Source organism: Abramis brama (assembly GCF_963993115.1).
Source record: "Abramis brama genome assembly, chromosome: 7".
NCBI lineage: Eukaryota > Metazoa > Chordata > Actinopteri > Cypriniformes > Leuciscidae > Abramis > Abramis brama.
Window position 1 is genome coordinate 38,647,958 of NC_139969.1, and position 15,844 is coordinate 38,663,801.

General features: G+C 36.8%; 1 long non-coding RNA gene across 2 annotated transcripts in view; it reads left to right on the top strand.

The window, feature by feature from the left end:
* Nucleotides 1-388: 388 nt before the first annotated feature.
* Nucleotides 389-15,844, top strand: part of LOC311087205 — a 46,855-nt gene continuing 31,399 nt past the window's right edge. Inside the window, exons 1-2 of one of the 2 annotated variants that reach the window (XR_014607191.1) lie at nucleotides 389-588; nucleotides 756-858. This is a non-coding gene — a long non-coding RNA (uncharacterized lncRNA). Of the gene's footprint in view, nucleotides 589-755; nucleotides 863-15,844 lie in introns of both variants that reach the window. The other variant, XR_014607192.1, reaches the window with a different exon arrangement.

Below are 15,844 nucleotides of genomic sequence, written 5' to 3' on the forward strand. Positions count from 1 at the left end.
GCTAATCTGTTTTTAGAGATAAAACTCTTTACATTCGATTATCATGAAAATGCATCCCAGGGAACGATCGACTCGGTAACAATGTGTTAATTACCCCTAGGTTCATTTTTCACCGGAATTGTCCTTTAAATGTCATCGCTTGCAAAAGAAGCTTGAATCGCTAGAAGCATGGTACAAGCTTGCTTTGCAACCGAAGTGTTTGTGGTTTCCTTTAATCTCTCTGAATAGACTCAACAGAACAACAGGTGTTAAGGCAATGCCTGCTTATTTGACCTTTTAGCATAATTTAAGAAGAAAGAAAAAGGCCTCCTCACAGTTCGTGAGGAGGCGAGAGGCAGGCTGCCGTTTTAACAACTGCAGGTGAAGGAACGGTCAAATGTAGATTAAGCTTTCTAGCGTAGGTGTCAAGTTATGAGATATGTACATATGTTTATTGCATAATAGCCTTAACTGTGGAATGTTCCAGGCCAGTTATTTTACCTTTCAAGGAATTGCTTCATTATAAGGACCAGCCCTAAACTCTTAAGACGGCCCCAATCAAACCATATAAAAGGATTTGTTTCCCGTTGCTCGGGGGCGCATTTCGAGGTGAAGACCTATACGCATTTCTGTTATTTTTTCCTTTTTGAATTTATTGTATTTGTATTATTCTGAAACCTTTTTAAAGTTAAACAAAACCATTTTTTGGTGATTCGAAAAACTTTTAAAAAGTCTCAGAGTGATTTTTTCCTAAAAGTATCTTTACTTTGTTGTAGTTTAGATATTAATACTAAGCAAAAGCCCAGTGAAACGGACCCAGGACTGAACTGGATCGGACACCGCAGAGGACCCTGAAACCATTTCTAGCATCTTTAACCTGTAGGTAAGGTAAGGACAGTCTATGAATGTAATAGGTTATAGGAATGTCGTAGAATGATTTGGACTGCGGTATAGAAACACAACAATACATTATATATATATATATATATATATGTATATATATATATATATATATATATATATATATATATATATATATATATATATATATATATATACAGTGAGGAAAATAAGTATTTGAACACCCTGCTATTTTGCAAGTTCTCCCACTTAGAAATCATGGAGGGGTCTGAAATTGTCATCGTAGGTGCATGTCCACTGTGAGAGACATAATCTAAAAAAAAAAAATCCAGAAATCACAATGTATGATTTTTTAACTATTTATTTGTATGATACAGCTGCAAATAAGTATTTGAACACCTGAGAAAATCAATGTTAATATTTGGTACAGTAGCCTTTGTTTGCAATTACAGAGGTCAAATGTTTCCTGTAGTTTTTCACCAGGTTTGCACACACTGCAGGAGGGATTTTGGCCCACTCCTTCACACAGATCTTCTCTAGATCAGTCAGGTTTCTGGGCTGTCGCTGAGAAACACAGAGTTCGAGCTTTCGAGATTCTCTATTGGGTTTAGGTCTGGAGACTGGCTAGGCCATGCCAGAACCTTGATATGCTTCTTACAGAGCCACTCCTTGGTTATCCTGGCTGTGTGCTTCAGGTCATTGTCATGTTGGAAGACCCAGCCTCGACCCATCTTCAATGCTCTAACTGAGGGAAGGAGGTTGTTCCCCAAAATCTCGCAATACATGGCCCCGGTCATCCTCTCCTTAATACAGTACAGTCGCCCTGTCCCATGTGCAGAAAAACACCCCCAAAGCATGATGCTACCACCCCCATGCTTCACAGTAGGGATGGTGTTCTTGGGATGGTACTCATCATTCTTCTTCCTCCAAACACGTTTAGTGGAATTATGACCAAAAAGTTTTATTTTGGTCTCATCTGACCACATGACTTTCTCCCATGACTCCTCTGGATCATCCAAATGGTCATTGGCAAACTTAAGACGGGTCTTGACATGTGCTGGTTTAAGCAGGGGAACCTTCCGTGCCATGCATGATTTCAAACCATGACGTCTTAGTGTATTACCAACAGTAACCTTGGAAACGGTGGTCCCAGCTCTTTTCAGGTCATTGACCAGCTCCTCCCGTGTAGTTCTGGGCTGATTTCTCACCTTTCTTAGGATCATTGAGACCCCACGAGGTGAGATCTTGCATGGAGCCCCAGTCCGAGGGAGATTGACAGTCATGTTTAGCTTCTTCCATTTTCTAATGATTGCTCCAATAGTGGACCTTTTTTCACCAAGCTGCTTGGCAATTTCCCCATAGCCCTTTCCAGCCTTGTGGAGGTGTACAATTTTGTCTCTAGTGTCTTTGGACAGCTCTTTGGTCTTGGCCATGTTAGTAGTTGGATTCTTACTGATTGCATGGGGTGGACAGGTGTCTTTATGCAGCTAACGACCTCAAACAGGTGCATATAATTTAGGATAATAAATGGAGTGGAGGTGGACATTTTAAAGGCAGACTAACAGGTCTTTGAGGGGCAGAATTCTAGCTGATAGACAGGTGTTCAAATACTTATTTGCAGCTGTATTATACAAATAAATAGTTAAAAAATCATATATTGTGATTTCTGGAATTTATTTTTTAGATTATGTCTCTCACAGTGGACATGCACCTACGATGACAATTTCAGACCCCTCCATGATTTCCAAGTGGGAGAACTTGCAAAATAGCAGGGTGTTCAAATACTTATTTTCCTCACTGTATATATTTATTATAATAAATAATAATATTGTATAATATAAAAGTTATATATATATATACATATAACAACGTTAACATGAACATTTCAAATACATTATAATTTAACACTTTTGTATATATATATATATATATATATATATATATATATATATATATATATATATATATATATCGGTCAATGACGTGACGCCTACATTTTCTGTCCGATTGCATTTTTTTCAGGCAAAAACGGGTTTAAATGCATAAAAAGATACTGTATATTTGTAGTACCTCTCCCATTTATGTACTCACTTTAACTTTTCAAAAACCTTTACTTATTTGTTTTTTTAAGTGTCAAAACATCATGTGGTGCGACCGTTCGTCCATAACTTCTGTTTTGAAAACGTCTTTGAAATTACTCTAAATTTATTCAAATTTATTTTCTGCACTATTTGGCATGATTTCCAAAATGTTTTGTAATCCTTTAAAAAAAATCAAAGCATTTGTATTTATATTTCCATCATAATATACAAACAAACTTTGTCTGATGATGTCCATTTTATGAAATATCATGTGGTGCGACCATCAAGGAACTACCATTTTGGGACTTTTATGTTGAAAACTATTCAAACACAGGAAGTTAAATCATAGGCGGAAATACACCATTTTGTTGTTTGTCAACCGCCAATAAAATTCAAGAAGAAGAAGAAGAAGTTAAATCATATACCAATTTACCAAGGACCCATGGAAGCAGCAAGCAGGTTTGTAATTCTCTCAAATTGGAAAAAAAATAAACCTCTGTAATGGTTGGTATGTAGTTGCCACATTTGGGTGTCATGTGGTATGACCTCAAAAATGTTTTAATATTAAAGTTATTTCTACAAATATATATTTGTATTATAAATTTCATAGTGACCTTTTTTGGGAAGCTAGCTTGTTTTGTTTAGGTGGCCAATTCTGTGCCAGTAAAGTTTGACTGAATTTGAAAATATCATGTGGTGCGACCAAATATCATGTGGTCCGACCACTGCAGACTGTTTTCCATGATAGATATATGTCCTAGATTGGCAGTTGCATGCTTTTATATTCAATTGACGGTTTATATAAAGAAAGTACTTTACTTTAGTATCATTTGGAATAGATTTTTATGGAATTTGGGATATATTTTTTTTATATATTTCAGACAGGCTATGTTTACTCTTTGCACAATATGAGAAAAATGCAACAAAAAAATTAGAGCATGTAATTTCAGTTTAGTAATAATGCATTTATTAGTAGTGTATTTATTATTGCCTATTTATTTATTTAAAACTATTTTAATCTATTTTACCAGATGCCACTGCCAAGCGAAAAAATTCTGACCCTGCAGCAAGAGCGGAGTACCTTGATAGGAGAAGAGTGAAATATTATTACAGTTTAAAATATCTGTTTTCTATGTGAATATATAGTAAACTGTAATTTATTCCTGTGATCAAAGCTGAATTTTCAGCATCGTTAATCCAGTCTTCAGTGTCACGTGATCCTTCAGAAATCATTCTAATATGTAACCCTGGACCACAAAACCACTCAGTGGGTCAATGTCACATGGGTAAATTTTTTTAAATTGAGATTTATACATCATATGAAAGCTGAATAAATAAGCTTTCCATTGATGTATGATTTGTTAAGATAGAACAATATTTGGCCGATTACAAAATTTAAAAATTGAGAAAATCGCCTTTAAAGTTGTCCATTTATGTTTGCGATATTGCTATATTCACTCACAAAAATAAATGTTTTATAAATTTACGGTAGGACATTTATAAAATATGAAACATGATCTTTATTTAATATCCTAATGATTTTTGGAATAAAAGAAAAATCGAAAATTTTGACCCATAAAATGTATTGTTGGCTATATACCCTGTGCGACTTGTGACTGGTTTTGTGATCCAGGGTCACTAATGATTTGCTGCTCAAGGAACATTTCTGATTATTATCAATGTTCATATTTTTGTGGAAACTGTGATACATTTTAGATGTCAGGATTATTTGATGAATAGAAAGTTCAAAAGAACAGCATTTATTTGAAATAGAATCTTTCGTAACATTATAGCCTAAATATCTTTACTGTCACTTTTTATTAAATGAATGTGTCCTTGATTAATAAAAGTATTAATTACTTAAAAAAACTGTTTACCCCAAATGTTACCTGTATACAATACTTTTATGAAATAATTTATATCTATAACATTATTATTTGGTAGAAAGAAATTCTAAGTCAAGTTAAATTAAATGGTGCACTTGCGTTTGTGATGTGATTTTTATATATAAAAAAATGTTTATAAAATGTTTATGTTTAGGAAAATTCTGTGAAATTTGTATAAAATCTGGATTAAATCTATTTTTTGTATAAAATGTATTGTTCATTGATCTCTTTAAATAGATTTTTAACTATATAAGGTCTTCGTGTCATTTGGAGCGACCACTCATTGTGTGGTGTGACCAATAAAAGCAATCACTGTATTAAATTTAAAAATAATATATCTTATTTCTGTGGCTGAAATATGAACCACTGATACAGTATGCTTTAGTAAATGATATTTTTAAAACATTTCTATCAGTTTTATGTGATTTACAGGAAAAATAAGTCTGTTAACTAGATTTAAGAAGGCAACTCAGAAATTATAGAACAAAAAATGAATGCAAATACTTGGTTTCTAAGCACTTTAATTACTAAAAACTTGTAAAAAAATGTTTAAGCATGTTAAGGAAATTAATTCATTTTAAGATAAATCACGGTCGCACCACATGACATTTTTTAAGGCTACGGACAATTCATCTAGATGAAGAAACACTAAAATCACTTAAATTAAATTTTTTAAATGAATTTAGGTGTACACAACAGCCTTAATGTTTGAACAATTGCAAAAATCCTGTATATTTTCAAAAATCCATTGTTGAAAATCCTTATAATGTCATTGTTTGGTTGCGGCACATGGGGTCATTCTTAGTTCTGCCAATATGGCTGGTAGTAAATGTACCCATTTCTTTTCCGTGTCCAATGAACCTTTGGTCAGTTTATCTTTTAGCGTTTGATTCATTAGTTTGATGACTGCCGAATATCAACAGCTAACGTTTTAGCGAAGAGCTTCGTCACTTTTGAAGCGAATGGAGTTCCGTTATCGCTCTCAATCACCTTGGGTATCTCATATCGGGGAATGATTTCTTTTGTTAGTATCTTAACTACTCTCCTTGGTGTAAGGAAGATTTCTGGCACCTTTGGGAATCTGTCAACAATCGTTAACATATATTTACAATTTCCTACTGTAGGCATTTGCGTGAAGTCAATTTACAAATGTTGGAATTGGGCCTCAGGAAATAGAAGTGCGGGAGTTGCCTATTTCCTATAGCGGTTTCATCATCCCCAGTCATGTGACCTTTGACTTTCACTATGGCCACTATGGCAGGCTGTTGTACCGCTTCAATAAGGTCTGCTATTAACACTGAGTGGGATATTGGTAGTAGTTTTAAAAATGTCTTTGTACACGTTTTGGAAAAGTGCTGTACTACACCATGAGCATACTTCAAATCTGTGTAAATTGTTACTACTCTATCTTTTGCAAGTATGCATGCTCTTGTGAGCGCAATAAGCGTATGCTTCTATGATAGTGCCATCTAGTTTTACGATTGAATACCCACAGAGGAAAACACCATCAGAAGGTTTTGAGCAAGACCCATCTACATACATACTTCGCCCCACATTCAGGGGCGTATCCTACAGATCGTCCCTGGAGGAGCAGGATTGTTGGATTTCTCCCAAACAGTCATGTGTTTCCTGTGTCATGTCATCCAGTAAGTCATTCAGTCCCTGCATAGCCAATAATGCTGAGTTCACTACTGACTTCGGTTTTATTGTCAAGTTAGCCATCACGCACAAAGTTGCTTCATACCCTGAGCATTGTTGTGAAGTCATGTATTGTGTCTGCAGGTTATGCAACATCACAGCTTTCTTTATAACATTAAAGTGCTGCATGTTTTCTTCTGTCCACTGATTAATTGGTGTGTTATAGGGTGAGTGTTTTGCACTACTACACCCTGTGCTATAAAATTGTCCAACAGTGTCTGGACACCCTTTTCTTTTTCAAGTGACAATGGGTACTGTTTGACATACACAGGAGTTTTTAGCTTGGCTCTGTATGGTTCAATATTCACAAAGCCTATGTCATCTTTAAATTTAGAGCAAAGAATTGGGTTTACTTCCTCAACTGAGGGCCACTTCTGTGGTTGCGCCTCTGTGGTGTCTGTTTCCTGTTGCAGCTGCAATTCAACAGCATCACATAAATTTGGCAATGGTTCAACAGAGAGCTGCAGGCTTGACATAAATGACAGACAGACTGTATTCTCATCAAACGTAATTTCCATTCCCAGTTTGTGCATAATATCTCTACATATCAAACTCAACGGTGTGTCAGGAATAAATGTGAATTTATGAAAAAGGGTTGTCCCTCTGTAACATCCTCTAGAACCCTGAGCAGAATCGCCCAACAGTCTGGTCCTGAAAGCTGAGCATATCGAGTATGTGTTTTTAACACCTCTTTTAAAGGTCCTATGACATAAAAATTTCACTTTATGAGGTTTTTTAACATTAATATGAGTTCCCCTAGCCTGCCTATGGTCCCCCAGTGGCTAGACATTTTGATAGGTGTAAACCAAGCCCTGTGTATTTTTGAGATAATGAAAGCTCAGACTGGCGAATCTAGAAATCTTCCCTTTATGTTTTCATAAGGGGAAAGGTCACCTCCACTTTCTTTTCTTTGCCCGCAAAAAGAATTTGGCCCGCCCATGAGAAAATGAGCTACGCGATCGCGATATTGTTTTTTCCTTGAGAGACATCATGGCTTGCAAACGAGCGAAGCATGGCAGTTGCTCAGTGTTGTTCAAGTTGTTCAAGTTCAGACAGATAATCTTTCTCTCAAAATCGTTGTGACTAAACGATCAACTTCACATCGTTTCTCTTAGTAGGATGAAAATAATCTTATTTAAACTGTGATTAAAATATATACAGAAAGCGATCAAAGAACAATCCCTTTCCAATCGCACAAGCTGTCAATCACACAGCGTGAGTTTATCTGGACACTTGCCAAAACTCGTTATGAAATCAATGACAATGTTACGCTGCACAATGAAGCTCTTACTGTACTTACCTCATGTTTGCATTGGTGAAATTATTAGTGAGAGTGCAGAAACTGTGTTGCAATGATAAGATCTTCATTCACGCGATTAACAGACTGTCATCTGCTCAATGCTCATCACTGCAACATTTTATGTGATGGGAATAGATCTAAATACTTAAAAAACTTCTCACGATTTGTTAATCCCGATAGCTGTAATAGTAAAAAACGTATAATAGCTGCAATAGTTTTTGAAAAAGTTTTTGAGAGAGTTGCACATGTAATGCTAAATATTTCATATGCAAGCATGTCAGCCAATCACAGCAGTGGGCATTTACACTGAAGTCTCACAGCCAGGGTTGCCAGATTGGGCGGTTACCTTTCAAGGCGGTAACTCAACATTACGTCAGCTATGATGTATATGGGAACTCCTCCCTTCTCCACTTTCGCTGAAATCTTATGGGCTAACGCCAGCTGGGGACAGCTGGCCAATTGACGTGAAGCATGCAAATACTGACAGGTCAGCGGGCAGTATAAAATGCATGGGCGCGAAAATTACGTCAGAATCTTTTTCTTCACGCTAGAAGTCTTATCTAAGTCATCGTGGAAGATGCAATAGAGGACTACTCAACCCTGTTTTCCTCTCCGCATCCGATGGCTGCTACATGCCAGATTCAGTGCCTTCATGCCTTCATCAGTTCTGTGTTACCTGCCTGGGCCTCGCCCACGCCGAGGCGGCACTCACGAATGACACGTGGCTCGGGCAACAGCGGGGATGAGGCCCACTGCCACCAGCGAGCAGTTGTAGCGCTTCTGGGTTGTACGTCACACGCATCACACACATGACCAGCGTCGGACAATAGTGAGCCTACGTGTGACATACAACACAGTATAATAGCTGCGCAGTTATACTACGTGAAAAAACTCGAGGCCCAGAGAGAAGGAAATGAATAGTGGAATAAAGTTGTTATTTTTGTGGGGTTTTTTGCACACAAAAAGTATTCTTGTCGCTTTATAAACTTAAGATTGAGCCACTGTAGTCACTTGGACTATATTAACGATGTCTTTAATACATTTTCTGGGCCAGCAAGTTATAATGTCTTAGAAGCCTATGGAGCAGTGATCCAGCTCTCAGATTTAATCAAAAATATCTTAATTTGTGTTCCGAAAATGAACGAAGGTCTTACGGGGTTGGAACAACATGAGGGTGAGTAATTACTGACAGAATTTTCATTTTTGGGTGAACTAACCCTTTAAGAGTCAGAATAACGCTAAAAAACAACAACAGTGTTCTGAATGAAACTCACGGCTGCAGCAACTCTCTCTCGTGCTCTCAGCCAGTGTCCAACACCGTTCTATGTCCGATGACGCAATCAACCGAATTCATGCTTTAACTGCGTCTCAGTCTCACACAACAATGTTAATACACACTAAACTCACGAAACTTAATCTGACCGTGCACCACAGGCTTATATTACAGCTTCAGGGAAAAAATGTCGACTTCTCGTACCACGGTCATGGCATGTCCGTCTGTCTCGTAACACTGCTCTTCTTCTTTCCAGACATCTTTGCATCTCCCGCGAACACACCGGAGAAAGAAAAACCCTTCAAAAAATAAAAGTCCCCATAGAGAAAAATATCTCCGTTACACTTCCACCCCCCTCTGATTCACAGACTAGGGTGAGGCAGTTACTAAATCCCTGATTTTAAAATGTTGTTACCCTAACTGTAATGAAAGATGACATGTCACTGAGAAACTGTATAATATTTTTTTAATTTTTTTTTGTGTGTGTGTTTTATGAGTCTAAAATTGTGTTCTCTTCTTTGATGTGTGGTGACATTAGGCAGTTCCCTGGTATGTTCAAGTCTCAAAAATGATCAGCCTAGGGGGAAAAGACATTTCATGTCAACACCTACAACCTGTGAGAAAATAATGTATTTTATGTGCTGCCTAACTGTACGTACACACCGCCGCCGACGTCAGTCAGAAAATTGAAAGTAGCTCAACTTTATGGTAATGAGCTATGACGCAGTTCAGCAGCAAGCAGTGGCAAAACGCCAGCAACCAATCGGAATATAGACGTCCTTCACGCTGGCTGATTCCGGAGAAACATACGATGTAAACTTTCGTTCCTACCAAAACATTAGTTCCGAGAAAATGGAGGAGAAGCTGATCATCGCCGTTGCTGGGTTTCCTATCATTTATGATATGACGTTATTTTCATATAGGGACCAGTTACAAAAGAACAAGGCATGGGATAAAATAGCTGGGATAGATGGTGTCTCCAGTGAGTTGGTGAAATGTGTGCTGATGATTTATAATATTTTTAACTAGTACTGATAGATACTCAAATTTGTCTCTGTCTTGCCAGTAGGACTGCACGATATATCGTTTAAGCATCGATATCGCGATGTACGAATCCACGATAGTCACATCGCAGGATGTGCGATGTCAAGAATAGGTAGGCTATCATAGCTGATCCGTGATTCATTAACCGTATGGGCCAGCTGCTCCCCGGCCCTTGACGCATGTGATTTGCGGATTAACTGCACAGTTTAACCATCATAGAGCCCTGGCTGCACACACTCACCTTCAGGTTTCTAGTGTCAATGTATTGCTTGTTTTTTCTGTTTACATTTCATGGTATGACTCTTCTCTTCTCCCATGATCGAACATAGAATGCTGCTACGTCAGAGCGGCCAAAGCATCAACAAGCTTTCCTGTACTTTTTGACAAGCGTCCTTGACAGGGCGGCCAGAGCTTCTTTGCAGCTCAAGTCGGCGGCGGTGTGTACGTACAGTAAACCAGCCCTTGTCACTCCAAAAGGTACAGAAGACCTAGAGTTTGCACATGCAGGCCTGGGTAAAAAAAAACAAAAAAAAAACTTCTGAGTCTTCCAGACAACTTCAAACAGGGAGAGTTAATAAAAACTGTTTTGTGAGTTGTAATGTGTTATTTTTTTTTCTCCCAAAAGGTTTTTTTTTTTTTTTCAAAAAGCAAACTGTAGCATGTTGTAGACTTAGTGGTGCTGCTTTTGTTTATTGTTTTTAGATTGTTTCTCAGCTTGAGGATGAATTTCAAAAAATAAAAAGTCTAGAAGGAGGTCGGATGTTTTATAAATGGTTACATTATTGATTTTAACTGGTGTTGTATTGTGACGATGTATTATTGTATTGATTACTGGTGTAAAATTCTTATCTCATTAAGTGACCTGGTTTTGTGAAAGTTAAATCTGACTACACAAGACCTTTGTACGTTTTTCTTAAATTGAACTTGAATTAATGACAGAAATCCTGTCTGGCACCCCAGCATATAAAAAACCCCAAACAAAGAGAGTGGGAAAACGTTACAGTATGCCTTAATATGATTTTGTTACCACAAATATAATTTGGTAGACTGGGTAAACCCAGCCCGATCTGCCGGAAATTTGATTTCGCCCTGCAGCTCAGGCTGGAAACCAGTAAATTTTTCTATCCTGCTTCCGTTACAAATTTGCGGGGACCAATCACAAACTGGCTTATCCACCTGGCGCTATTGGCGGGTTTAACACAATGACGATAGAGAAGCGACGGTCAATCCAATTTCCTTTTAACCTCTCGAAGATGCTCAACGGCTTCTTTAGTTTCGCAAACAAATCGCTCGATTGGGTGTAAATATGGGTGTAAAATGCTAGACTAATAATTTGGTATTGTAGAGCTTAGAAATTATATACATGAAAGCTAACGCCCTTTCTTTGATTTTAAAAAAAGGTGGTTGTGGGCAGCGTAAGCTGTCAGTTATTCCCACAGACACTGAAGGATATTCCACTCGTGTCCTGAAATACACTTCTAATAATGTGAAGAACTCGCTTCTTCCCACAGAAGAACATTCTTCCCACATACAGAACTCACACAGTATGTAGCTCCTTTACAGGAGGAACTGTCTACTGAACCACTGCCATATGATTCAGTGGAATTCTCAAAGATGCCACAGACAAACTGTATGAAGTGTGGCAAAAAAATTCCTCTGCAGTTGTTGCCACTTCATGTTGAACACTGTGAAGAAACTCATACAATATGTATTTTAATGTATGCTTTTACAGCGCTGTTCCGCCTCTTAGTTAATGTGTACAACTGAATGTTTCAACATAGCATGTTTGCTAGGAACTGTCAGAGAATACTCAACTCAATGTTATTTATATATAGCGCTTTTTAAAAATGTCATTGTTACAAAGCAGCTGTACAGGAAACATATTAACTATAAGCAATACATAAAAGAAGTAAAAGTATGAAAAGCTAAATGAGTATTATAAATGAATATTATGTCCTGATAAAATACACAGTATTGATTGCACCAAATTATTTTTTTAGCTAACTGACTCTCAAGTGTTCTTATTTCTAGTGTATACGGTGCCTCTATTTTTTTTTAACAGGAGACTGAAATTGATGTTACTATAATTGAGGAGGATTGTGCAGAAACTGACCAGCCAATTGAGCAGTCAGAGGGAGTGAAGACAAATCATAGGCAACACAAGATAAATGAATCTGTTTTTTAATTGCATTAGTTGACAAAAATTATACTTTTCTAGATAATAATGTTTTATGTTACAATAGGATACTAATAATATACTACATCCAATATTGACACTTGTTATGTATGCAGATTTGTCCTATCTGTCAGATTTCGTTTCCATCCGATGTCCTTCCATATCATGGAGAAAAGTAAGCAGTGCACACATGGTTATACTATATGTATAAACTCTTTAAATATTTGAATGTTCATATTACATATGCGAAGTCAGCCGTATAGGCCTAATGCAGTGACAGGTTTAATGTAATTGCATGACTTTGGATCCAATTTTTGTGTTATACTTGTAAGGTTGAAGGCTAATGCAACGTAGCCACAAATGCTTTTAGTTAAAACAGGGAGATGTAGTATTCAACATTTACCTGGTTTTGTTATTGAAATCATTCTGAATAGTAGTGGCATGTCCATTTTCAGAGAGGCTACATTTGATGACACTTTCTCAACAGAGGAACAGCCAGGACCCTCACAGACACAATCAGTAACAGGGTGGTTCTTCAACTATGGGCACTTTTGGCCTTGTGAACTTGAGGTAAAAAAAAAGTGTTCAAATCAAAATTGTCACAGTCTAACAGTTAAATATAACTAGTCTAGTTTAATGATCCATAAGAGAACGCACTTACATTATAAGACAAATTGGTGTTTTTTGACATATTTTCCGATCCGCACTGAACAAATGTCATTTCCATCACATGCAAATATTTGATTATTATTTAAAATTATTATGATATACATAATTTCTTAACAGTGTAAGACCACTTTCACACATAGTTTTACCAATTTATACCTATATTGCAATTACCATAGATTTGTGAATTAAGTAAATTAATTGTCACGAGGCCCAAACACAAAGCTTACATCCAGCACAACCTGAAATATAATATTGCATTGGTTAGATACATTTCAGAAAAATAACTACTTGTGTTATTACATTAAGTGGAACATTATCCCATAAACTATGCAGAAATTTTTAATGAGTGATTAGAATTTTGTACATATTTTTTAAAAAGTTATGAGGTGGTGGGAATGACTGGGTGTTGTGGAAATGACAATGAACGGACATCCATGTAGAAAAACACAAAACATTTATTTGAAACCCATTTAACAAATCATTAGTCATTAGTCTGTTTGGTTCCATAACCAGATGAACAGTTACAGTCTTACTGTAAACAACTTTAACCACAAATAGTGAGAACTTTATCCAGTTGACCTCCGCAGCATCTTAAAAATAGATGAAAAGGCATTTAAACAAATATATATTTGAATAAATACATTAGCGTTGTACATTTCAATAAATAAAATATTCATATGTAGCCACTCAATCTATGAATTCCACCTTGTAAGCATAAATGTCATTTCCACCTCACCTTTTTCATTTCCACCCAAGAAGGTAATGTGGTGGAAATGATGGTGGTGGAAATGATAATCCTACAGTATTTTGTAAAAAAATCCAAGCTAGTATTACATATTAGCTATGAATTGGTAGTTAGCATTGCATGCATGCAAAATACATCTATTTGTGTTAAAAAATCAATTTATTTACAAACTCATTTATTGTTACGCCATGTTTGGAAATGACATACAATAAAAATATTTTCATTTTAAGCAACATTTACCTTGAGTTTTCTTCTCCAAGTTGCTGAAGAAATTTAAAATCTCCTCCATGTCAGACATGTACTGTGATGTCATTGTTCATCTCCATAGAAACTACCCAAACAATCTTTCAAAAAAACTTTTTAAAGGGACATTACAGCGTTGTGGTGGAAATTACGGCAATACTGTGGGACAACTATATTTTGTATATAAAATCACATTAATAGTTGTCTGACCTTAAATACCTCAATTATGTTTTGATTCTTTTACTGATACTTTATTCAGTCATATTAAAAAAAATAGATACATCATTTTTTTACACTTCTTTTTCATTATTGAAGGTCAGAAGTCTGGGTGTGGGACAAGCACAAATCAGCAATATTTGCATGTATAATGATGTTTAAAAAGGTGAAAAAATCATCGTAGACTACCGGTAAAAAGTTCCTAAAGTACTTTCATTGTAAATTTAACTATGAAAGTGTTAATTTTTCAAAATTAAATGTTTTTTATAAAATATGATCAAAGGACATGAAAGAATATAACTTCGCATTAACATTGTTCTTCCAGTGTGACCATATTTTGCGCTCTTTGAAACCATTACATTTAGAAAAAAAATTATTAGACAAACTGTAAACTTTTTTTTCATCAGTAATTATTACTTGGTTGTGTAACTGGTCTCTTGTCCTCTCTGCGTTGTGTTGTGTTTCAATAAAACTCTTGCTTCAAGAAATCTTCTCCCATCAATTTTATTCACTGAGAAAACATTGTGTAACAGAGTGAGTTGAAATAATTCAGCATACGACACTCCTCGTGCTGGCGCTATAATAAAACACACATTTTTCGCTCTCTTCATCAATATATAACGCTTTTCTTGGTCTCGAATAAATATGCTGTTGCTCATGATACATCACACATTTCATTGACAGATCATTACAGACTAGGGATGGGCATCTCCATAACTAAGGCCGATACGATACGCATCTCGATGCATAGCCAACGATACGATACATTAAAGATACATATAAGCAGCTACCGATGCGATGCGATACGATTCACTACTATTATGACGGGTGCGATACGATTTCGATGCGATTCAGCGCGATGCGATTCAATGTAATATGATGCTATGCAATTATAGATAGTTAACTTTTATTTATTTTAAAATAAATATCAGACATACAGCAAATCATAAAGTAGGTTAAGTGCCTGACTTTTAATGGCTCTTTCACAAACAAAAGATTTGGTTTTCACAAAAAAAAATATATTTTTTTTTTCAGCTGAAAGAAGATGCTGTTTTAACAAACAATAATAAAAAATAAACGTTCATAACTGTATTCAAATGCAAATATATATATATATATATATATATATATACTACGTTAAGATTGTAGGTGACTCTCATGACACACCTCGCACTCCGTAGTGTTGTGATGCGTCATATTCACATAGCAGCTGCAGCAGTGGTGATGAGAGAACGCGCTTGAGCAACAGTTGAGTAATGGTGATGAGACGCGAATGAGGGGAAATCGCGTCCGTGCGCGATTTTATGCCTTTATGCCGATTTTATTTTATGACTTTATGCCGTGCTAAACGTGTCTATCGCGCCGCAAGACCACCAGACGCGCGTCAACGCGTCTTTTTAACATGGAAACCACCCAGCTAGCAAAAAAGGCGCGGGCCTACAGCGGCCCCAATAAGGCAAAAACACTCGGCCGATCCTCGGCATGAATCTAGGTCCGATTGCTTTGCGAGCGCTCGGTTTTGACGCGGCCCGATTAAACACTCGGCCGATCCTCGGCAGGTCCGATTGCTCTGCGAGCGCTCGGTTTTGACGCGGCCCGATTAAACAGTCGGCCGATCCTCGGCATGAATCTAGGTCCGATTGCTCTGCGAGCGCTCGGTTTTAATGCGGCCC